The sequence below is a fragment of the Rhinoderma darwinii genome, chromosome 2 (genome assembly GCF_050947455.1).
Source record: "Rhinoderma darwinii isolate aRhiDar2 chromosome 2, aRhiDar2.hap1, whole genome shotgun sequence".
NCBI lineage: Eukaryota > Metazoa > Chordata > Amphibia > Anura > Rhinodermatidae > Rhinoderma > Rhinoderma darwinii.
This window is the reverse complement of record NC_134688.1, coordinates 337,189,291-337,215,883: the sequence shown is the minus strand read 5'-3', so window position 1 is coordinate 337,215,883 and position 26,593 is coordinate 337,189,291. Positions and strand designations below refer to the sequence as shown.

At 41.5% G+C, this 26,593-nt stretch overlaps 1 long non-coding RNA gene across 8 annotated transcripts in view; it reads right to left on the bottom strand.

Moving 5' to 3' along the window:
• LOC142743189 (uncharacterized) overlaps positions 1-24,733 on the bottom strand; it is a 220,816-nt gene extending 196,083 nt beyond the window's left edge. For 2 of the 8 annotated variants that reach the window (XR_012881509.1, XR_012881516.1), the window contains exons 1-3: positions 24,313-24,453; positions 11,334-11,456; positions 11,104-11,186 (exon numbers count right to left, since the gene is read on the bottom strand). This is a non-coding gene — a long non-coding RNA (uncharacterized LOC142743189). The other 6 variants (XR_012881514.1, XR_012881511.1, XR_012881513.1 and 3 more) reach the window with 6 other exon arrangements.
• Positions 24,734-26,593: the final 1,860 nt, after the last annotated feature.

Here is a 26,593-nt window from a genome sequence, read left to right as displayed (position 1 = left end):
ACTGTCATCCACCACCTGAGCGAGAGTCTGGCTACCGAGGAAAGGAGCAGGGAGTGATCTAGTGAGCGCTTGCTCTTGTCCCACTTTTGTAATATGCTCCTCTGCAGAGGTCACTTTGTTCAAATATATGATGATATTTCTGATACAAGCTTGGTAAAGACTCTCGGTGCCTGAGAGATGCCAAACGGGAGCGCCCTGTATTGGAGGTGGATTAGGGAGTCGTTCAAAACTACTGCCACCATCAGGTACTTCTGGTGAGTGATGCAAACAGGGACATGGTAATAAGCATCCCCCAGATCTATTGATGCCATCATACAATCTCTGAAAAGATGATTTACTGTAGAGGGGATACTCTCCATCCGAAGTTTTTTGTAAATCAGGAAAGAGTTTAGTTGCTTTAAATTTATTATGACCCTGAATTGGCCCTCCTGTTTCTTTACCAGAAAAAGGGAGGAATAGTAGCCTTTCCCTATTTCTGGTCTCGGGACAGGTACCAGAACTCCCTTCCTGATAAGAGAAATAACCTCTGACTCTAGGGCCCGCTGTTTCTCGGAATCCTTCTGCCTCTTTGTGGGGAGGAATCTGTCTGGAGGAGGGGTCATGAATTCTAGCTTGTATCTGTCCGGTCTTTATGATATCTAGAACCCATTTGTTCGAGAAGATCCTTTCCCATTCTTGATAGAAAAGGGATAAGCGACCTCCTACTCCGCACACTCATTGCTGGTGATCTTTATCCTTGGGATCGCTCTGAGGCCTAAACAAGAAACCCCTGTTCTTTTTAGGGAATTTAGAGGATCTAAAATCCTGTCCCTTGGGAATGGGCTTTCTATTAAATTTCCTGGGACGAAAGGAGTCTGGTTTGCCCAAGGTAGGAAACTCCTTCCTTCTATCGGATGCTTTCTCCAGGAGATCATCCAGTGGGGGGGGCCAAACAAAAAAAATACCTGTTCAGGGGATAGAACAAAGTTTCCCTTTGGAGCCTGCATCTCTCTTCCATGTTTTCAGCCATATTGCTTTTCTGGCTGAGTTGGATAAGGCTGCGGATCTGGCTGCCAGACGGACAGAGTCCACTGAGGCATCAGCCAAAAAATCTGTGGCCTTAGAGAAAACCGTGAGGGAAGCCAGTATCTGATCCCTAGGAGTCTTGTCCCTGAGATTAAACTCTAACTGATCTATCCAGATTTTGAGACTTGGCTACACATTACCCGGCTAAAAGGCCCCCGCAGAGGCTTCCCAGGTTCTTTTTAGGTAATAGTCTGCCTTCCTATCCATAGGATCGGGGAGAGACCCAAGATCCTCAAACGGTAAGGCATTTTCCCTGGCTATCTTCGCTACCGGGGCATCCAGTCTGGGAAAACTATCCCAGTCTTTACTTAAACCCTCCTCAAAGGGATATTTTCTCTTCAAAATCTTGGGAATGCCTAATTTCCTGTCAGGGTTCTTCCATTCCCTCTTAATGAGGCTGGTTATATTCCCGTGAACAGGAAAAGTCTAATATAATGTCCTGAACAGACCGGGATTCCTTGGTGTCATCGATATTCATAGTGGCCAGGACTGCTTTAAGAAGTTGGTCCACGTTATCCGCTGGGAATAAGTTCTCCCCTCCCCCATCCTCGTCAGAGGAAAACTCAGAGGAGCCTAGCTCCCCTTCCTTCTCAAACCTTTCCTCTTCACTAGAGGAATTAGAAAAGCCTAGGTCTTGCCAGACGAGGTGCTAGGACGATCATGATTCTTTCAAAAGGGAACGAAGGGAGCTGTTAATTTCTGTACGCACTATAGCTCTTATGCTAGAGGCAAGGCTAGGGGATTCTTCTTCCAGGATCATATCTAAACAAATCTGGCATAACCGTTTTTGATAAGAGGCTGTTAGCTTCCTACTACACACAGCACATTCTTTGTTGCGAGCCTTGTCCAATTTTTTCCTGGGACCCTCTCTGACCGGACTGGAGGATCTTATCGCTCAGGTCGTTCCAAGCGTCCTGCTGCTTCTCCTGGAGCCTCCACGCTGGTTGCTTTGCTGGAGAAGGAGCCGTTCTGGTTCAGGCCTAGGAATAGGAATATGATTGGCTTGGGAGGCTCCCAGGCCACAACGCGCTGTAGCCCCTCCTCCCCACATGGGCCGCCGGAGCACCGCTTCCTGGGACGTCCGCGTGTCATTCCCACCGGAAGCGATGTGCGCCACGACCGGAAGTGGTCACTGTAGTATGCCATAAGCGGCCGAACGCTGGGTCAGGAGTCCTGGCTCGCTGCTTGTAACCCGGAGTCAGGCCTGACCCCAGGAGAGCTCCCCCCAGAGGAAACCCCACCGACGGCGGGAATTTACCGCCTCCGAAGAGGGAAGCGGTGATCGGGAGAGGAGGGAGATACCAGACCCGGACTACAAGTTGCTCCCTAAGAGGCTTACACCTTCAGAAGACCTCCAGGAAAATAGGTGAGTACCTGCTGGAGGGTCTGCAATCCTGAAGAGTGTCTTGATCCACGGGACAATCCCATCCGGAGGACAGGAAAACTGACTGGGTGTGTGGAGAGGTGTGTTCTTTTTTTATATCGTCAGGCTTCCTGTCCAGCGAATGGGATGTCTCTCCAGGGGTGCTGTTATAGGTGAAAGGGTAAAAACTTGGTTTTATTGGTACTCGTTCTCCACATCAGATAGATGTCGGAGGATTCGGAGTGCGTCTGTGGGAGATAGTCCTGAAGTGGCTTAGAGTCCTGTTTAACTGAGGTCCTGTGGACGGAGTGACAAAGAGGGTGTGGGGGTCCCTTTTTTTTTACCCCCCCCTTTATTCTCCTCCCACCACCTTTTTTGTAATGTATGTTCTTCTCCAGTATAAACACATGAAAAATTATTTTAAAAAAAAGAATGCAAGTATATAGAAAAAATAAATAGCTACAATTTAACAAAAGACCAAAAACCTTATTGCACCTGCCGCTCCATTCAACGTCCTCCTCACAGCAGTCGAGCAGTAAGGAGGAACAGTGGGCTTGGGACCCCCATTCCCGTGTTCAATGGGTGTCCCAGCAGTGGGCCCCCCTACGGTAATAAAATTAGATCAGAAAATGATCACCTATGCTCTGTATAGTTGATCATTTACAATTTTGGTAAAAACCCCTTTAAAAACTTGCCCACCCGCTCATGATAAGAGGTTTCTTCTCATCCTGTGCCTGTATATATAGCAAAGCTGACAAGTGAGTTACAGAGAACAAAAAATATCAGCTAGTGGCCAATGTAAAAACTGTAATATGATTTAAATAATGTAATTTTCTGACGATACATTCCTTTTTACTAGCATGCTACCTCTGTTAACACACAAACATCTTATACTTTCCAGTTTTGGTAAGATATTCAAGTTAGTATAGCCCTCTATCTGCTTAGCAGCTGACCTCAGTCGGGAGAAAGTAAAGGGCACAAGTAATTCAGATTTTTTTCCTATTTTGCCCAATATTGAAATTAATGGAGTGTGCACCCTGCAAGCTATCAAACAGCATAGAATGCTCATTTTTTTAATTTTATCTTAACCCCCTAAGGACGCAGCCTAGTTTGGGCCTTGAGGCTCAGAGCCCATTTTTCAAATCTGACATATTTCACTTTATGTGGTAATAACGTTGGAATGCTTAAACCTATCCAAGCGATTCTGAGATTGTTTTCTGGTGACACATTGGGCTTTATGTTTGTGGTAAAATTTGGACGATATATTCAGTGTTTATTGGTGAAAAATTGCAAAATTTAGAGAAAATTTATAAAAAATAGAATTTTTCAGAATTTAAATGCATCTGCTTGTAAAACAGATTTTTATACCACCCAAAATAGTTACCCGTTCACATTTCCCATATGTCTAATTTAGATTGGCATCGTTTTTTTGAACATTCTTTTATTTTTCTTGGACGTTACAAGGCTTAGAACATAAACCGCAATTTCTCATATTTTTAAGAAACCTGTTTGGTTCCAAAGTGGCTTTGATGGGGCTGTGTATTAGAAACCCCCATAAAATAACCCATTTACAAAACTAGACCCCTCAAAGTATTCAAAACAGCATTTACAAAGTTTATTGAAACCTTTAGGCATTTCACAGGAATTAAAGCAAAGTAGAGGTGAAATTTGCAAATTTCATTTTTCTTGCTGAATTTCAATTGTATTCATTTTTTTTCTGTAACACAGAAGGTTTTACCAGAGAAACACTACTAAATATATATTGTGCAGATTCTGTAGTTTTTAGAAATGTCCCATATGTGGCTCTAGTGCGCTCGTAGACTAAAACACAAGCCTCAGAAGCAAAAAAGGACCTAGTACATTTTGAGGCCTCTTTTTTTTTTAGAATATATTTTAGGCAGCATGCCAGGTTTGAAGAGGTGTTGAAGTGCCAAACCAGTATGAATTCCCCAAAAGTGACCCCATTTTGGAAACTACACCCCTCAAGGAATTAATTTATGGTTGTTACCATTTTGATCCCACAGTTTTTACACAGCACGTTTTTGAATTGGGCTGTGAAATTAAAAAAATGAATTTTTTTCCGATAAGATGTCATTTTTCATCAAAATTTCTTATTTTCACAGGGAACAAAATACCCAATTTTGTTGCCCAATTTCTCCCGAGTGCAGCAATACCCCATTTGTGGTGATAAACGGCCGTTTGGGCCCATGGGAGGCCTCAGAATGGAAGGAGCGCTGTGGGTTCTTTGGAGTGCAGATTTTGCTGGATTGGTTTTCGGGTGCCATGTCGCATTTTTAGAGCCCCAGAGGTATCAAAGCAATGAAAACCCGCCACAAGTGACCCCATTTTGTAAACTACACCCCTCAAGGAATTAATTTATGGTTAATGAGACCATTTAGACCCCATAGTTTCTTCACATAATTTATTTGAATTGGGCTGGGAATTAAACAAAAATGTATTTCTTCCAATAATATGTCGTTTTGGCTGAAAATTTCTTAGTTTCACAAGAAATAAAATACACCATTTTGTTGCCCAATTTGTCCTGAGTGAGGCAATACCCCATTTGTGGTGATAAACTGCCGTTTGGGCCCATGGGAGGGCTCAGAAGGAAAGGACCACCATTTGGCCTACTGGGGATTTTCTGGTGCGAAGTCATGTATGCAGAAGCCCCTGAGGTACCAGTACAGTTGAAACCTCCGAGAAGTGACCCCGTTTTAAAACTACACACCTTAAAGCATTCATCTAGAGGTGTAGTGAGTATTTTGCCCGGAGACATACACCCTATAAACTGTAATGTGGGTTCTCACGGGTATGGCAATACACTACATGTGGCTGTTAGCTGCCTGGGCACGCAGCAGGGCTCAGAAAGGAAAGAATAGGGGGGATAAGCTGTGCGGAGTGCATCAGGGTAAGCAAAATTGGGGTAGATTAAAAATCAAGGGATGTATGATAAATTTTAAAACACTCTTTCATACAGAGCCTTAGTTTTTCGGGACACGTGTCACATTGATATATTGTGTCCTTCCTTATCCCCCTCTTATAGCAGACTTTGCACCTCTTTTGACTTTTGCCCCTCCTGCCAGTTTGGGGAACTTCTCCTGGAAAGTGTTGCCTGGTACGATGCGTGTGGCCTCGCTTCCAGAAGTACTGGGTGCCCCCCCCCCTTCTTGGGCCCTAAAAATTTGTTTCTTGATAACCACCTATTGAAATTCCAGGAAAGTTCCCGTCTGGCCTGTACATCGACGTAGCACGTACGCATTGTACAATGCCATCGGTATGATGTGCACGGCCAGCTTCTTATACCACACCGCATGGTGCTGTAGGGCTTCAGGACTTGATCTGACAAGTCCACCCCTCCCATGTACCTATTGTAGTCCAGGATGCAGTCTGGTTTGGGGGTCTCTGTACTGGTACCTCGTACAGGTACATGGGTACTGGTGTGGCCATGTATTGTTGTTAATACAAGAACATCTCTCTTGTCTTGTACTTGACACACAATATGTTGCTGCTAGAATGTGCCCTGCTCTCACCCCTTCTGAGTGTTTGCCGACGCAGAGTCTTAGGGAGGCCTCTCAGATTTCTTCTAGCAGTGCCACATGCCGCAGTACTTCTGGAAGCGAGGCACTTGAAGAGTGGGACGCTGGTATAAAAATTATCCAGGTACAGGTGGTAACCCTGGTCCAGCAGTGGGTGCACCAAATCCCGCACAATTTTTGCATCAACTCCCAGTAAGGGGGGGGGGGATTCTGGGGGCTGAATACTGGTGTCCTTTCCTTCATATATCCTAAATTTGTAGGTATACCCTGATGCACTCTCGCACAGCTTATACATCTTCACTCCACACCTTGCCCTCTTACCCGGCAGGTACTTGCGGAATTGAAAACGCTCTTTAAAATGTACCAAGGACACATCAATAGAAATACACTTCTCTTGGGGGTTGGGGGGTGGTATGCTTGGGAAAACCGGGCACTGAAACGGTCAAAACTGGGGCCATCTCAAGGTGGGCACTGCTCATTATCAGTATAATGTAAAAAGCGAAGTATTGCCTAATTTTTTTTTTTTTTTAGGTTCCAGTTCAGAAGTTGCTTTGAGGGGCCTATATATTAGAAACCCCCATCAAACACCCCATTTTCGAAACTAGACCCCTCAAAGTATTCACAACAGCATTTAGAACGTTTATGAACTTTAGATGTTTCACGGGAATTTAGAGCAAAGTAGAGGTGAAATTTACATTTATTTTTTTTTGTCAGGAAATCCTTTTTAGACCATTTTTTTCCTAGAACACAAAAGGTTTTACCAGAGAAACGCAACTCAATATTTATTGCCCAGATTCTGCAGTTTTGAGAAATATCCTACGTGTGGCCCTAGTGTTCTAATGGACTGACGCACCGGCGTCCGAAGCAAAAGGAGCACCTAGAGGATTTTGAGGCCTTTTTATTAGGCACCATGTCCGGTTTTAAAGAGGCTCTGTCACCAGATTTTCAAACCCCTATCTCGTATTGCAGCAGATCGGCGCTGCAATGTAGATTACAGTAACGTTTTTTTTTTTTGACAGAGCCTCTTTAAGAGGTCTTGTGGTGCCAAAACAGTGGAAACCCCCCAAAAGTGACCCCATTTTGGAAACTAGACACCTTGAGGAATTCATTGTAGTTTTCATGGGGTACATGCGGCTTTCTGATCAGTTATTATTCTATTTTTAAGTGGCGTGGTGACTAAAAAACAGTAATTCTACTATTGTTTTTTTATTCTATTTTTTTTTTACAGCGTTCACCGTGCGCTATAAATGACATTCACTTTATTCTGCGGGGCGATACGATTACGGCGATACCATATGTTTATAGTTTTTTTTATGTCTTATGGCGTTTGCACAATAAAATACGTTTTGTAAATAATCATTTACTTTTTGTGTTGCCTTATTCTAAGAGCCAGAACTTTTTTATTTTTCCATCAAGAAAGCCGTGCGAGGACTTGTTTTTTTTCATAACGAACTGTAGTTTCGATCAGTAACATTTTTAGGTATATGCGACTTTTTGATCTCTTTTTATTCCATTTTTTGGGAGGTGAAGTGACCAAACAATTGTGATTCTGGTACGGTTTATTATTATTTTCTTTTACGACGTTCACCGCGCAGCATAAACAACAAAATAATTTTGTAGTTCAGGCCGTTACGAAACGCGGCGATACCAATTATGTAGTTTATTTGTTTGTTTATATATTTTTATTAATAATAAAAGGACAGATGAGGGAAAAAGGGTGATTTTTACTTTTATTTTCTTATTTTTACACATCTTTTTTTTTAAACTTTATTACTTTGTCCCACTAGGGGACTTGAGGGCAGGAGGCCCTGATGGCTATTATAATACACTGCACTACATGCGTAGTGCAGTGTATTAGAGCTGTCAGCTACTCACTGACAGCAAGCATAGTGGGTCCTGACTTTGTCAGGACCCACTAGGCTTCCGTCGATCGCATAGCCGGACGCCATTGTTAGGCGTCCGGTTGCCATAGTCCCCATCGCCGGCCGCTATCGTGTAGCAGGCCGGCGATGGTAGATTAAGCCCTAAAAAGCTGCGATCGCTATTGAACGCGGCTTTTAAGGGGTTAATCAGCGGGGACACAGCGATCGGTCCCCGCTGTAGGAGCTGCGGCAACTGCTGTACGAGACAGCAGCTGTCACAGCTCCTGTATGTGTCGGGAAGACGGACGAAATGGCCGTTACTCCCGCGACGTACTATTCCGTTGCTGAGCTCGAACGGTACACTTAGCACGACGGAATAGTAAGTCGCTGAGCTTGAAGTGGTTAAACCCGGAGGTATATAATCGAAGAGGTTTCTAAGTAGATGACACTCTACGCTTTAACAAGGTTGGGGAACATTTGGTCGAGAGGTTTGGAAACATGCAGAACAGTGTGCATAACCAAAAAGTTAAATTGTGTCTCATCCTACCACTTCACAAATCCTCAAAAGGATTCTTCCGTGGAACTCGAACAAAAAAGTTTTGTCATTGAAGTGATGTCCAACAGGATTTAGATGTGTGACCACCTAATATTCAATGAAACTGTTCAGTTCTGAAACTGATCTTTGGGTACTTCTTTGCCTCTCTTACCATCCTCCTCGATGAATGTGGGAGTAGTATGCTCAGGTGTACACTTTGGTAGCGCCTATTAGACAAACAGCACAATATTTTTTTTGTCTTAGATAGAGAATCATAGTTTGATGAAGGAACTAAACAAGGAATACTTGAATCATTATTTGTATGTATTTTTTTTAAATTTAATATGAAGGTTTTTTCCCTAGTTTCTTAAAGGGTGCAAAACATTTACAATATATTAAGACATTGTACATAGAATCAAGTGCAGTCATGTCAGTATGTTTCTATAATTTGTCTAAAATTCATGTAATTATCGTGTTAACTAGCTCAATATCGTTCCCATGTCAACCACTAGTAAGTACTAATACAGCTTAGCTGTTTTGCAGCTATATATACACCACTCTTCACCTTATATTACTGCTTAGCAAGACAAACTTTCTTTTCTGCTCTTCAGATCAGTTGTCCGCCAAACATTTTGCTCAACCCTGGCTTTTAAAGACAAAGTAGGGGATAGTTTTTAAGACCCTTATAGCCTGACCTTTGTAAGAAAGATTCAGTAGAACCTATCTGATGTTCCCCTTTGGCCAATCAGTCAGGTAGTAACCAATGATCTCATTTTTCTTTCTCCTCCCCAATCAGAACTTTGAGAGGCAATTCAGTGGGTGCAATTGTAGGCTTTAGGTTAGTATTATTACAGAATCTAATTGATGCCCTGGTTTAAAGATGTATGCGTCGTGACAGAATATTTATGTCAGAACAAAGGAATACAAGTAGTAGTGTCATAAATAATTCAATTTCTTGCAATATACAAATAAAATAGAAGCAGAGAATCCTACATACATACATACATGTATGTTTCTAGCACTTAAAAAGGTATTTCGATCAAAGACATTATGGCATGTTGACAGGACCCCAAACTATCGGGAGAATGGCGGACGCAAATTTGACAAATGATAGATAGGCATTTATTACAATCGCTCATGAAACAATAACTTTGAGATGTAATAGAGTCGTAGACAGAGTGTAAGAGTCAACTAAATGACAGAATGCAAATAATGGGAAACACAATCATGATAAAACCTAATGTCTTAGTAAATGGATTATTCTAATACTATGAAAGAACAGAATTCTGAATATCTTATATTGAAACATCTGACTCCAAGTGACTTAATCACACATTTAGTCTGTAGACAAAGCCGATTTTGAGTGTTTATTTTAATTTCCACTTCGGATGGGGCTATTATAGTTATAGGTTGAAAAAAATTTCTACAGACTTGTGCCACGGCTGGCTCATGTGCAGCAGTAATTGATCAAAGCATATATTGACACGATTATCCTGTGTCAAAGCTCCAAAGATTAAACGCACATTATCTCTAGTACTTGAGGAAGGTCAGTGTTTGCAGAGAATGAAAGCAATGGTAACACATGCTGTATTATAAAATGTGCAGTCTAAATGTCAGAAAATGCAGTGTGTTTCTTAGAACAACAACTATCAATGGATTCCAGTTTTAAGTCTAAGGCGTAAACGCAACATGGCGACCGAGTCCTGTGTCTGTTGCTGCATAGCCCACACCTAATCCTGTTTCTCATTTTCTGTAACTATTTACTAGCCTACATGCATGTTATGCTGGGAAAGATAGCGCTAACTGCCTACCTGGCCCGAAATCCACAAGAATCATTAGTATGTACACATATAAAATGAGATTTTATCATTGGCCCTGCTGTAGCTGTATGTATTCATACATGTATATTTATTGATGTTAAAAAAAACCCTGTCATTTTTTTTTTCCTTTTAGCTGAGTCGATGACGCACCAGCCAATAATATGTTTAAAAAAAATATGCCGTGTTTTAGGAGGCAAAAGGAAACGAACATATCTAAAGAAACAATAAGATTACTAGTCCTATAGAGCATGAAAAATTATTTTATACAGCTTTATTGTTGCTTTCAAAATGAATAACATACAAGGTAAACAAATGTCACAGGCATTGTATGTAACACAATGCCAAATGGGTTAATGTTAAGTATAAACCTCTGGAACTAGTAGATATAGAAGACTGCGCAATACCATAAAAATATTACCCATAGCCCAACAGTTCACTCCGCCCCTCCAAGATAAGGATTTTATGGTGCCCAGGTTTTTTTTTCTTACATAAATGAAAATCAGGATTCTGGAACCCCTGACTTTTAAAAAATACATAAACTACATAGGATTACAGTAAGAGAGGAGCAGATGTCCCAGAATAAAATAACCAGTGGCTGGATTTCACAGAAGAGGGAATAGGGAGCAGGCTCTTATGCTTTCTAGGAACATCATTCAGGCATTATTCCTCGAAAGCTGCCCAATATAAGAACAGTTGAGCTTGAGGTTGAACAGCTGTCAATGCCGAATCTTCACACAGCTGACATGTTTTTCCTCATCACATACGCAGTACTTTTCATGCTGATCGCTCCAATATTCTCACAAATAAGCTAGCAGTTTATCATAACTGTAATGTGAAAACACGATCAGACTAGAAATAAAGGCTACAAGTGTTAATGTGAAGCTTTGCTCTTGACACTTTAAATAGTTAACCATTTACTTGCCTGAGAGTAAAGGAGGAGGAGAGATTGCTCTTCTCTCTTCTTTGCCGCAGCGTGTTTAGGGAAGCTTCAGTTCAAATCAGCTTCTACAGTAAAAGACAATCATTTATTGAATTTCCTCCTGAAATATTGCAGCATATCAAGACATTTCAGTCCCAGTGTGTACACAGAAGCTGCTTCAAAGTGACACTTTGGAGATTCAGAGAACGATGAAACCTGCAGCATCTTCCTACCTCTATTCACTGTGTACCCACCACTCCCTCACTGTGTGACAAGGAAATGCTGCAGAGGACTCTCGCAATGAGATTGGCTCTTAGAGAAACACCTCTGGAATTTCATTGGCTGGCCCCATTCTCCTGTTCAAAACAAACCACAAAAATGAAGATCATTGAACAGGATCTACAACAAAAACAGGTCAAAATATCTGCTAAATAGTTTAACCCCTTCCCTCTTTAGCCACTTTTGACCTTCCTGACAGAGCCTCATTTTTCAAATCTGACATGTGTCACTTTATGTGGTAATAACTCCGGAATGCTTTCACCTATCCAAGCGATTCTGAGATTGTTTTCTCGTGACACATTGGACTTTATGTTACTGGCAAAATTTGCTCGATATGTTCAGTATTTAATTGTGAAAAACACCAAAATTTAGCGAAAAATTGCAAAAATTAGCATTTTTCTCAATTTAAATGTATCTGCTTGTAAGACAGGCAGTTATAATACACAAAATTGTTGCTAATTAACATCCCCCATATGTCTACTTTAGATTGGCATCGTTTTTTGAACATCCTTTTATTTTTCTATGACCTCACAAGGCTTAGAACTTTAGCAGCAATTTCTCACATTTTCAAGAAAATTTCAAAAGGCTATTTTTACAGGGGCCAGTTCAGTTGTGAAGTGGTTTTGAGGGCCTTATATATTAGAAACCCCAAAAAAGTCACCCCATTTTAAAAACTTCACCCCTCAAAGTATTCAAAACAGCATTTAGAAAATGTCTTAACCCTTTAAACATTTCACAGGAATTAAAGCAAAGTAGAGGTGAAATTTACAAATTTCATATTTTTCTGCAGAAATACATTTTTAATACAATTTTTTTTATAACACAGAAGGTTTTACCAGAGAAATGCAACTCAATATTTGTTGCCCAGTTTTTGCAGTTTTAGGAAATATCCCACATGTGGCCGTAGCGTGCTACTGGACTGAAACACCGGCCTCAGAAGCAAAGGAGCACCTAGTGGATTTTGGGGCCTTATTTTTGTTAAAATATATTTTAGGCACCATGTCAGGTTTGAAGGGCTCTTGCGGTGCCAAAACAGTCAAAATCCCCCAAAAGTGACCCCATCTGGGAAACTAGACACCTCAAGGAAATTATCTAGGGGTGTAGTGAGCATTTTCACCGCACAGGTTTTTTACAGAAATTATTGGAAGTAGGCCGTGAAAATTAAAATCAACATTTCTTCAAAGAAAATGTAGGTTTAGCGATTTTTTTTCTCATTTCCACAAGGACTAAAGGAGAAAAAGCACCGCAAAATTTGTAAAGCAATTTCTCCCGAGTAAAACAATACCTCACATGTGGTAATAAACGGTTGTTTGGAGACACGGCGTGGCTGAGAAGGGAAAGAGCGCCATTTGGCTTTTAGAGTTCACATTTAGCAGGAATGGTTTGCGGAGGCCATGTCACATTTACAAAGCCCCTGAGGGGACAAAACAGTGAAAACCCCAAACAAGTGACCCCATTTTGGAAACTATACCCCTTGAGGAAATTATCTAGGGGTATAGTGAGCATTTTGACCCCACAGGTTTTTTGCAGAAATTTTTGCAAGTAGGCTGTGAAAATGAAAATCTACATTTTTTCAAATAAAATGTAGGTTTAGCTAATTTTTTTTCATTTCCACAAGGACTAAAGGAGAAAAATCACCATAAAATTTGTAAAGAAATTTCTCCCGAGTAAAACAGTACCCCACATGTGGTAATAAACGGCTGTTTGGACACACGGCGAGGCTGAGAAGGGAAAGAGCGCCATTTGGCTTTTGGAACTCAAATTTAGAAGGAATGGTTTGCGGAGGCCATGTTACATTTACAAAGCCCCTGAGGGGACAAAACAGTGGAAACCCCCCACAAGTGACCCCATTTTGGAAACAACACCCATTGAGGAAATTATCTAGGGGTATAGTGAGCGATTTGACACCACAGTTTTTTTGCAGAAATTATTGGAAGTAGGCCCTGAAAATAATAATCTACATTTTTTCAAAGAAAATGTAGGTTTAGCTAATTTTTTCTCATTTCCAGAAGGACTAAAGGAGAAAAAGCACCACAAAATTTGTAAAGCAATTTCTCCCGAGTAAAACAATACCCCACATGTGGTAATAAACGGCTGTTTGGACACACGGCAGGGCTTAGAAGGGAAAGAGCACTATTTGACTTTTTGAGATCACATTTAGCAGGAATGATTTGCGGAGGCCAGGTCACATTTGCAAAGCCCCTGAGGGGACAAAACAATGAAAACGCCCAAAAAGGGACTCCATTTAGGAAACTACACCTCTTGAAGAATGCATCTAGGGGTGTAGTGAGCATTTTGACCCCACAGATGTTTCATAGAATTTATTAGAATTAGGCAGTGAAAATAAAAACAGTCCTTTTTCTTCAATAAGACGTAGCTTTAGCGCAAATTTTTTCATTTTCTCAACAAATAAAGGAAAAAAAGAACCCAACATTTGTAAAGCTATTTCTCCCGAGTACGGCAATACCCCATATGTGGTCATAAACTGCTGTTTGGGCAAACGGCAGGGCTCAGAAGGGAAGGACCGCCATTTGGAGTGCAGATGTTGCTGGATTGGTTTCTGGGCACCTGTGGGCCCAAAACAGTGGAAACCCCCCAGAAGTGACCCCATTTTGTAAACTACACCCCTCAATGCATTTACCAAGGGGTGTAGTAAGCATTTTAACCCTGCAGGTGTTTTGTAGAAATTAGTGTGCGCTCAATGTTGCAGAGTGAAAATGGGATTTTTTTCCATAGATATGCCAATATGTGGTGCCCGGCTTGTGCCACCATAACAAGACAGCTCTCTAATTATTATGCGGTGTTTCCCGGTTTTAGAAACACCCTACATGTGGCCCTAATCTTTTGTCTGGACATATGACAGGGCTCAGAAGTGAAGAGTACCATGCGGAGTGGAGGCCTAATTTGGCGATTTACAAAGTATTGGTTCACAACTGCAGAGGCTCAGATGTGAAATAATAAAAAGAAACCCCTGATAAGTGACCCCATTATGGAACTGCACCCCTCAAGGCATTTATTAAGGGGTGTAGTGAGCATTTTCACCCCACAGGTCTTTTCCATAAATGAATGCGCTGCGGATGGTGCAAATTAAAAATTTATATTTTTCCCTAGATATGCCATTCAGTGGCAAATATGTCATGCCCAGCTTATGACGCTGGAGACACACACCACAAAAATTGTTAAAAGGGTTCTCACGGGTATGACGGTGCCATATATGTTGAAGGAAACTGCTGTTTGGGCACGCTGTAGGGTTCAGGGCCGAGGGAGCACCATTTGGCTTTTGGAGAGCGGATTTTGCTTGGTACTATATTTGTTTGAGTATTGCTGGTGTTTTATAATGTGGGGGTACATGTAAGCGGGGCGGAGTATATAAGGGGCATAGTCAGGTGGTATAAAAAAATAAAAATAATCCATAGATGTGTGTTACGCTGTGAAGCAATCCTTTCTGCACAGGCCGGTGTCGCACTGATAAATGGTGTCATTTCTTATCCCCCTTTTGGTCCACACTCCGCGCCTTTGTAGTTTGGGGAATTTTGCTGGGAAAGTATTATCCTGGTATAATACGGGCACCGTCGCTTCCATCGGATATGATTGGGCCCTCCCTTCCTGGTTCCCTAATTTTAGGTCCTTGATAAATCGCCTCTTGAAACAGAAGAAATGTTCTCCTCGGGCACAACTGCATATTTTTTTATTTCCTGACTTATTGGAGCCATAACTAATTTTATTTTTCATAGACGTAGCGGTATGAGGGCTGGTTTGTTGCGGGACGAGCTGTAGTTATTATTGGTACCATTTTGGGGTACATGTGACTTTTTGATCACCTTTTATCCTATTTTTTGGGATGCCAGGTAAACCAAAAAACGCAATTCTGGCACAGCTTTTTTTGGTTTTTTTTTATACAGAGTTCACCACGCATTATAAACTACATGTTACCTTTATTCTGCGGGTCAGTACGATTCCGGCGATACCTCATTTATAGAACTTTTTTATGTTTTACAACTTTTTGCACAATAAAATTACTTTTGTAAAAAGAATGTATTTTTTCTGTCGCCAAGTTGTGAGAACCATAACGTTTTAATTTTTTTGTCGACGGAGTTGTATGAGGGCTTGTTTTTTGCGGGACGAGCTATAGTTTTTATAGGTACCATTTTTGGATACGTGCGACTTTTTGATCACTTTTTATTGTAATATTTGTAGGGCAAAGTGACTAAAAAACAGAAACTCTGGTAACGTTTTTTACGGGTTTTTTTTACGCTGTTCACCGCGTGCAATAAATAATATAATATTTTGATACCTCCGGTCGTTACGGTCGTGGCGATACCAAATACATATGGTTTATTATTATTTTTCAATAATAAAGGACTTGATAAGAGTAAAAGGGGGATTGTGTGTTATTTGATTACTTGAAACTTTTATTGTTTTCAAACTTTTATTTTTTGCACTTTTTTTTTACACTTTTTTATACTTTTTTTACACTTTTTCTCAAGTCCCACTAGGGGACTTGAAGGTCCAACGGTCAGATTTTTTTTTTTCTAATACATTGCACTACCTATGTAGTGCAATGTATTAGATCTGTCAGTCATTCACTGACAGCAAGCCGTTTAGGCTTCGCCTCCCGGCGGGGCCTAAATCGGCTTCCGTAATGGCAGAGCAGGAGACCATTGTGTCTCCTGTTGCCATAACAGCAGTCGCCAGTCCCGATTGCCTGTCAGGGCTGGCGATCTGCTTGTAACCGCTACGATGCAGCAATCGCTTTCGATTGCTGCATCGAAGGGGTTAATGGCAGGGATCGGAGCTAGCTCCGGTTCCTGCCGTTACAGGTGGATGTCAGCTGTACAGTACAGCTGACTTCCACCGCTGATGACGCCGGATCAGCTCCTGACCCGGCGCCATCTTGCCGGCAGCTACGGAAGCCGATCAGGCTCCGCCGCCGGGCGGATCTTGACCGGCTTCGGTGCTAGGCAGACCGGGAGGCCAGTATTAGGCCTCCGGTTGCCATTGCAGCCACCGGAACCCCGGCAATTTCATTACTGGGGTTCCGATGAGCTGCAAACACCTTAAGTGCAGCGATCGCGTTTGAGCGCTGCACTTAAGGGGTTAATGGCGGGGATCGAAGCTAATTTCGGTCCCCGCCGTTACAGTCGGATGTCAGCTGTAAGATACAGCTGAGATCCGGTGATGATGGGACCGGCTCAGCTTCTGAGCCGGTGCCAAACGTTTGACGTACATGTACGGCAAGATGCGGGAAGTCAGTACTTTCCATGACGTACATGTACGGCAAATGTCGGGAAGGGGTTAACATTACACCACAGATAAACAACGACAGAGATCCAGTGAATAAGATGAAAGATCTGCTGCATAGCAACAGCACTGAACACACACACACACACACACACACACACACACGCGCGCCTATTATGTAAGCAAGTCTTAATATATAGATGTCGACTATGGAGAACTACATAGGGAGGGTTTATCGGGTGATTCAAAATAGATGTTATTTACTTAACAATACAAAGAAAGGGCAGCTTTTCTGTAACATTCTTCTAGCCGAGGCTGTCAAATATTGGCCCAAACTATGTTAACAATTTATGATACGCGCAACACTATTACTACACAGAGTGAAGAGACTGCAGCACTCAATCTGCCACTAGACAGGAATGAAAATAATATTATTATTATGGCTACCCAGCTGAAAGGGGCAATGTATGATCTCTCTGGGTGCTTCTCATTAGGTAAGAGGGATCAGACTTCTAAATTAACTAAAACTTTTATCCCCTACCTTCTTTGTTACCGTCATTTAACATTACACTGTAATGTTAGGGCAATTGCATCAAATATTAAAACTTAGGGCCTGTTCACATCAGCTTTGCTTTCTGTTGACGGGAACCCCTCAACCGAAAGGCAAACGGAAACCTTAGCTTCCGTTTGCATCACCATTGATCTCAATGGTGACGGAAACTTTGCTAATGGTCTCAGTTTGCCACCGTTGTGACAGGGTTCCGTTGTTTAGACAGAATCAATAGCGTAGTCCATCAATTTCTTAGGACTGGAAAACCCCTTTAAAAGGAGATAACTGCTTTGGACCATCCCTACTTGTTAGAAGGGTACCTTGTCAATAAGCGGATCATAAAGTGTTACCCTGCTGGGACCCCGAGTGATCAGCTGTAAACTGTGGGAGAACCAGGCAGTAAGTGTTGTTTCCCTGCAGTGCCACCACTGATGAATTAAGGATTATATGCCGTCACTCGCATCAAATTAAAGTGTCGGTCGTGGTTTACACGGCCCCATAGACTACTGTGAGAGCTGTGCGGCCGTGAGAAGGTGTCCTATTTTGGGCCAGTTCCATTTTTTGACTGGCCGGTTTACCGGGCCGTCATAAAAATAAATAAAAAAATTGGCCGTGTGAATAGCCCCATTTATCTATTGTTTTTACTGCAGCCGTTAAATAAACAGCCGTCACACAGTGAATAGCGCAGTAGTGTCATGTCTGGAGGAAACTAGGCACTGCTCCTCACCTGCCCAATACCATCCCTACAGTGAAGCATGGTGGTGGCAGCATCATGCTGCGGTGGTGTTTTCAGCGGCTGGGAGGCGAATTCTTTTCATTCTCCCGACACTCCGATAAAGTTAATGAGGGATTAAGTGACAGAACAGCATGATCTCGCGATGTCACGCTGTGCTGTGAGTACAGCTGAACATGAATGAAGAGAAGTGTATGACGCTGATTGGTCAGCATCATACACTTCTCTTTAAAACGCCCACTTGCTCAAAAGTAAAAAAAACGCCCAGTTGGGAATTTAGAAGAAATTAGTATAAAACGAAAAATAGTCATAACTCCGTCAAAAATATAAGTTTAAAAAAAAAGAAAAAAAAAAGTGTTATTTACATTACACCGCCTATCACCTTAGGTAGGAGATAGGACACTTATAAACTGGTGACAGAGCCTCTTTTTCGGTTTCCTCATTGGTGTACTTACATATAACGTAGAACATACAACAAATATTGTACCAGAGTTAGGGTATGTTCACACGGGCTATTTTCAGACGTTTTTCGGGCCGTAAACGTCCCGAAACAACGGAAGCAGAAAGCCTACAAACATCTGCCAATTGATTTCAATGGGAAATACCGCATTCTGTTCTGACGGGGCGTTTTTTTACGCCTCCAAAAACTGCACGTAAAAAGACGCCCGCAAAAGAGAAGTGCATATTATACAGAAAAACAGCTCCAAAAACGTCCGTAAAAAAAGCAGTGAAAAACGCGAGTTTGCTTAAAAAACGGCTGAAAAGCAGGAGCAGTTTTCCCTTGATAACAGCTCTGTATTTTCAGACGTTTTTTGATAAGCGTGTAAACATACCCTCACACACACAGTAAGAAGCTAACATCAGGAGTGATCTGTAAGGCCCCATTCACACGAATGTATTTTTGCGGCCGCAATTCACCCGCAAATCTGCAGGTGAAGTGCGGCCCCATTCATTTCAATGGGCCCATGCAAAAAATAAATACATATTTTAAATAGTTTTATTACCTTATTTAGCTCCTCCAATGTTCAAATCAACTTGAAATTCCAGTCTAGTCACTTTACCAGCACGCCAACCTAGTTGCTATGTATAACTCGTACACCATCTCCATGAACCAGGGGCGGACATAGACGGCAGAAGGCCCCCCAAGTACAGTATATGCTTGCCCATTACTCTCTAATAGCTCATCAAAAAACACCCCATCCATATGTGTGTCTCTAACAAATCACCAATAATTGCGTGCCATTGTTATTAGCTCAGTCCCTTACATGCAATCCAACAGATAACACGAAGCTGCTTTTAAAAGGGAATCTGTTACCAGGTTTATGCTGCCCTATCTGAGCGCAGCATAAAGTAGTGCCACGGACGCCGATTCTAATGCCGGATTACTTAGTTGTAAATGACCATTAGTTTTAATAACAATTACTTTTTTTTCATGCAGCCCGTATTCATGAGCCGTGCCTTGCCCTGCCCACCAGATGCTGATTGGCAGCATTTTCCCTACGCAGAGTATGGGGAGAAACCTGTTAATAAGCAGCGGGTGGGCAGGGCTAGCCACAGCTCATAAATACGGGCTGCGTGAAAAAAAAAAGTGATTGTTATTAAGACTACTGGTCATTGACAACTAAGTAAAACTGCATTTAGGGTCACAGATAACAGATAGTGGAATGCGTCATGCAATTGCAGTCCCACCCTTGGAACATTACTTTCAGCAGGAAGCAAAGAATGGCTATGGCCGGGTTCACACGAGAATGTTCGGTACGTAATAAAACGGACCATACGTCGGCCGCACACACTGCAGGGAGCTGGGCTCCTAGCATCATGGTTGTCTAGGACGCTAGGTGTCCCTGCCTCCCCACGGAACTACTGTCCCATGCTGAAAACGATTACAGTATGGAATAGATTTCTCGCAGCGAGGCAGAGACTCCTGGCATCGTACATAACTATGATGCTAGTAGCCTTCCTCCCTGCACTGTGCTCGGTTCGGAAATTGCACGCTCTCCTCTTCAGCTTTGATAGCATCACGGGAGACCCAACGGAAAAGCGATCGCGCTGTTACAGAAGCCTGTAAACATCACAATATACTGCAATACATTAGTATTGCAGTGTATTGTACCAGCGATCTAATGGTTCAAGTCCCATAGGTGGGACTAATAAAATGTGTAAAAAAAAAAAAATCATGTCAAGTCATGTAAAAAAATATAAACAAAATTGGTATCGCTGCGTCCGTAAAAGCCAGAACTATTACAATATACCATTATTTACCTCACACGATGAATGCCGTAGGAGATAAAGCATTTAAACCGCTAAAAATCACTGTTTTTTGGTCACCTTAGCTTTTAAAAACAAATGTGATAAGTGATCAAAAAGTTGTACTTACCAAAAAACTATCAATAAAAACTACAGCTCGTACCGCAAAAAATAAGCCCCCACACCTCTCAATCGACCAAAAAATTAAAAAAGTTATGGCTCTCGAAATATGGTGAAACAAAACAATTTTTTTTTTAACAAATAGTTTTTACTTTGTAAATGTAGTAAAATATCAAATAAAACTGTATACATTTGCTATTACCGCAATCGTATTAAGTCGCAGAAAGAAGTTGTGGTTTTTACCGCATGGTGAAAGCCGTAAAAATGAAACCCAAAAAACAATGGAGGAATCTCAGTTTTTTTCAATTTCAGCCTGCAAAGAATTTTATTTTCAGTTTCCCAGTACATTAATTGGTGTCATTAGAAACTACAACTCCTCCCGCAAGAGATAAGCCCTCAAACCACTCTATTGACGGAAAAATAAAAATAAAAGTTATGGCTCTTGGAACGCGGGAAGGGAAAAACTAAAATGAAAAAGCAAAAAATAGATCAGTCCTGAAAGGTTAATTAATTTCTAATGAAAAAACATGTATGACCACATGTGGGGTATTGCCGTACTTGGGAGAAATTACTTTACAAAAACGTTTCGGTGGTTTTTCCTCCTTTACAAAAATGAAAAAATGCAACCTTTTAGTGGAAAAAATGTTGATATTCATTTTCACGACCTAATTCTAATAAATTCTGCAAAAGACCTGTGGGCCATACACAAGAGAAGAAACCAGAGCTTATAGCCACTTTGTGTAAAATCATGTAAATATTTATTAATTAAACACATATGAACAATGTATTAAAATATATATAAAGGACAAGAGTCTAGTAAGATCGATGGAGCAAATAATGAAAGTTGATGAATGTAATGTATGAGTGCTATAGGTTATAATGAATAATTTGAAAGGTATATGTTTGTACCCAAGAGGGGTTCCCTATTTGTAATCAATAGACCCCATAAACATCTTAAATCTGTAGTAAAGAGAGGGGGGGAAATTGGAATAAAGTGTCAGTGCATCAGTCTATCATCAGTAACAATAGCCTTACCCATATCAGCAACAAAAGAGTGATGGTCAGTACTTGCTCCTCCACATGAACCCCAACGCGTGTTTCGCCTTAGGTGCTTCCTCAGGGGTTGTGTGTGTCGATAATGGGGGGGGGGGGGTGACGACGACGTTTTTGTTGCAAACGGTGCCCAGCCCGCATTATAACTGCTTTTGGCGTTTATATAGTGAAAAGACGTGTAGGGTCCAAATACTCACTATACTCCTAGAAAGATTCCTTATGGGGTGCAGTTTCCAAAATGGGGTCACTTTTGGGGGTTTCCACTGTTTTGGTCCCTCCAGGGCGTTGCAAAAGCGTCAGGACACCCGAAAACCATTCCAGCAAAATCTGTGCTCCAAAATCCAAATGGTGCTCCTTCCCTTCTGAGCCCTGCTGTCGGTTCAAACAGCATTTTATTACCACAGGTGGGGTATTGCCGTAATCAGGAGAAATTGCTTGCCAAATTTTGGGGTGCTTTTTATTCTTTATTCCGTGTAAAAATAAAAAATTTCTATGTTTTTTTTAACCCCTTAGTGACCACTAATACGCCTTTTTACGTGATTCACTAATGGGCTTTAGGCTAGGCTGACGCCTTTTCACGTCAGCCTAGTCTAAGTCCTGCACGGGTCTCCCGTGCAGGCAGGAGCCGGGGCTCTGCTGTCTGATGACAGCTGAGCTCCTGCTCCAACACCCGCGATCGAAGTTTACTTCGATCGCGGCCGTTTAACCCGTTAAATGCCGCCGTCAATAGCGACCGCGGCATTTAACTTTGTTTACAGAGGGAGTGCGCTCCCTCTGTCACCCATCGGCGGCCCGCGAATGAAATCGCGGGTCTCCGATGGGGTGTCATGGCAGCCGGGGGCTTGATAAAAGCCCCCAGGTCTGCCCTGGACATATTCCTGTTAGGACGCGCCGGAGGCACGTCCTAACAGATTGCCTGTCAGATTTACACTGACAGGCAATAATGCTCTGGTATACGAAGTATACCAGAGCATTATAGCAGCGATCGGAACATCGCACAGTAAAGTCCCCTAGTGGGACTAATAAAATAAGTCATCAAAGTGAAATAAAGATTAATAATAAAAAGTACAGTAAAAAAATAAATAAAACCATTTTTTTCCATAAAAAGTGGTTTTATTTAGTAAAAGTGTAAAAAAAAAAAAAAAGTACACATATGTGGTATCGCCGCGACCGTAATGACTCCATTAATAAAGTTAATATGTAATTTAAACCGCAAAGTGAACACCGTAAAAAAAAAACGCAAAAAACCATGGCGAAATTGCAATTTTTTTCCATTGCCCCCCAAAAAAGTCATAATAAAAATGAATCAATAAGTCTCACGCACCCCAAAACAGTACCATTCAAAACTACGTCTTGTCCCGCAGAAAACAAGCCCAAAAAATCACTACATTGATGGAAAAATAAAAAAATTACGGCTCTTGGAAAGCGACGATGCAAAAGCAAATAATTTTAGTTCAAAAGTGTTTTTATTGTGCAAAAGCCGTAAAACATAAAAAAAACTCTACATATGTGGTATTGCCATAATCGTACCGACCCATAGAATAAAGGTAACATGTTATTTATGTCGCACAGTGAACGGCGTCAATTTAAAAACGCATAGAACAATGGCGGAATTTCAGTTTTTTTTTATAATCCCCCCCAAAAAGGTTAATAAAAGTTAATATAAAAATTATATGTACCCAAAAATGGTGCCATTAAAAAGCACAACTAATCCCTGGAGGGGTGTAGTTTCCAAAATTGCATCACTTTTGGGGACTTTCCACTGTTTTAGCACCTCAAGACCTCTTCAAACCTGACATGGTGCCTAACATATTCTAAAAAAGGAGGCCCCAAAACCCTCTATGTGCTCCTTAGGTCTGTGTTTCAGTCCATGATCACACTAGGGCCAAATGTAGGATATTTCTATAAACTGCAGAATCTGGACAATAAATATTGAGTTACGTTTATCTGGTAAAACTTTTGATGTTATAAAATAAAAAGTGTATTACAAATGAATTTCGGCAAAAAAATTAAATTTGTAAATTTCCCCTCTGCTTGAATTGTGAAACGCCTAAAGGGTTAAGAAACTTTCTGAATGCTGTTTTGAATACTTTGAGGGGTGCAGTTTTTAATATGGGGTGATTTATGGGGACTTTCTAATATATAAGGCCCCCAAAGCCACTTCAGAACTGAACCCTATAAAAATAGCCTTTTGAAATTTTCTTGAAAATGTGAGAAATTGCTGCTAAAGTTCTAATCCTTGTAACGTTCTAGAAAAATAAAAAGGACGTTCAAAAAATGTTGCAAACATAAAGTAGACATATAGGAAATGTTAACTGTCTTACAAGCAGATACATTTAAATTTAGAAAAATGCTAATTTTTTGCAAATTTTCTCCAAACGTTGGCGTTTTTCACAAATCACTACTGAATTTGTCGACCAAATTTTTCCACAAACATAAAGTACAATATGTCACGAGAAAACAATCTCAGAATCGCTTGGATAGGTAAAAGCATTCCGGAGTTATTACCAAATAAAGTGACACATGGCAGATTTGTAAAAAATGGGGCTGGACCTCAAGGCCAAAACAGGCTCAGTCCTGAAGGGGTTAATTGCAGCTCTTACATTCCTATGAAACCAATGTAGAAAAACCGAAATAATATTGCAGATTCCACAGCATAAATGGACATGCTGCGGATTAAAAAAAACAAAAACTGCAGGGTTTATTCACGTTTTTTTCTGCAGTGTGTGGATGAGATTTGTTAAAATCTCATCCACTTTGTAACTGCTGTAATACGCTATGGATGTTCTGCAACGGATTTAATTGCAGAAAATCCAGTGTATTCAGTGGCAGCAAACTGGAGGATATTAAAACTAATCCGCCCAGTGTGAACATACCCTGAGAACGCATTGATCCCACTTTCTGACCTCACTGCATTTAAAAAAATAAAAAGTGGGGTGCCATATTTACTAAGCCCCAACCATCAAATTTACTGGCCAAAATGGCTTACATTTAAAGTATCTGTATGTGCAAGAGAATTGCAAACATTTTCTGTTACTTTTCCATACAGTGAACTAGGCCAGGTATTTCAGAAGTGCACCATCTTGGAGAACGCACCACCATCCATTACTACTTGTCACTGGTACGTCATTACTTACCTCACACGCACAGCAGCAGCGCGCTGTTACAGATAGCGTTCGTACATTGTCTTCTGTCATTGGTTGGGACATGAGTAAGTCACTTTAGCCCACGCTACTGCGCGCCTTCTGATTGGCTTCTTTAACGTCAATCATTAATTTTTAATCCGCCCAACTTCCTTGTCGTTACAGTCATCATTCTGTTAATACATTGGCTGTTTCTGTTGTCAGTCGTCACATTCTCTCATCTCATTGGGTAGTGTAGCCGTCAATCAAGACGTGTGCCAGTAGTCTTGTACTCACGTGGCGTCATGACGCTTGTTTACAAACATTACAGGCTCGATCACGCGGTGTTGCACGTGGCACACAGGGGGTCAGCGCGTGATAGCGGATTGTGTCAGAAGACTGGTGTGACTGCGGCGGTTGCTTGGCATTTGGAATCACTGCGCTGCTGAGTCACACATCACTTATCGGAGAAGAAGAGATGATCTGATGTCTTATTTTACGTTCTCCTGATTATTTCTGCTCGCTATTACACTAATAATGTCTAGTACTTTTGTGTTTTAACTCGTAAGGAAAATATATCATTATTTTTATTATTACTTTATGTTGTAATAAAACAATGGCCCACATTAAAATTGCGCCAAGCTGTGCCAATTTACACCAAAGTTTGGTGCATTTTTGACACTTTCTATACCCAGACAGAGTAGTAAACCAGCCCCAATGTTTTTAAGGGGTTGTCCGGCCATGGGACTATTTTTCATACTGATGACCTGTTCACAGGATAAGCCATCATTATATTTCTCGGTGGGGATCCTACATCGCTCGCATCGATCAGCTGCTATGGCTGTCTCCGTACATTGGATGTACGTGCAGATGACTGTGGTACAGCGGCTGTGCTGCCATACTGCAGCTCGGCTCCTATTCAAGTAAATAGGAACAGAGTTGCAGCTCAGCAGCACGGCCGCTATGCAGTGTACGAAGCCTTCTGCTTCCGGCACCAATCACTGCGTACCGTGCATAACATCCGGTAGCCGGAGCAGCTGAACAGTGCGGGAGTCAGCCCTTACCGATCATATACTGATGACCTATTCTATAGATAGGTCATCAGTATGAAAAACGGTCCCGTGTCCGTACAACCCCTTTAACCGCTTCCTGACCGGAGGCTTTACCCCCTTCCTGATCAGGAATATTTTCAAGTTTTAGCCTTCTATAAGGGCTTGTCCACACGTAACGGAATTTTCTGCAGAAAGTAGCAGATATTCCTCTGGAAAAAATGCATTTCCTGCATTTTATACTGCAGAAAATGGTGCATATTGTGCTGCGTTATCAGAGGAGATGTCACAATCTCCCAACACAGAAAAACTCCGCAAATCCGCACCATTTTCTGCAGTATAAAACGCAGGAAATGGTGCGGTTTTTCCGCAGCGGAATTGCTGCAGAAATTTTCTGCAGCAATTCCATTACGTGTGGACAAGCTCTTATAAAAGTCTAAAACTTGCAATTCGGTCCACTTTCCGCAGCAGGAAATGTTGCTATATTTCACCCACTTTGCTGATACTGAATTCTGCTGTGGATTTTCCATCCGGAAAATACGCAGCAATTCTGCTACGTGTGGACAAGCCCTTACTCTTCCAACCTACATGTATTTGGTCTTGTTTTTCTCAGAACATGTTGGGCTTCCATATTGTGTTAAAAAATAAGTGATATATTTGAATTTTAAAAAGTTTAAAATGAAAAATGAAAAGAAATTGTAAAAATATGTGAATATGTAATTTTAGGTGATGTTTTTTTTTTTTTTACATCTGGTGCATGCCACTAGGAAAACACCTGAATACATATTTGGCAACTTCTGCCGACTTCAGCGATACAAAATATGTGTGCATTTCTTACACGCTGGGTGCAAGGTGGAGCTTACAATGAATGGTGCACAAACTGGGTTTTGGAAAGCAAATTTTCCAAAGTGAACTTCGTACGGCCAAAGTCGCTGTGTAGCCCCAGCCTAAGGCCTCATGCACACGGCCGTGCAGTATTTACTTTGAGTAAATACTGCACGGGCGGGCCACAGACTGTCACCCGCATTTGCAGGCCATGCTCACATTATAAAGTTTAGGAACATAGTCCGTAAATGCAAAAATTAGTCCTATTTTTTGC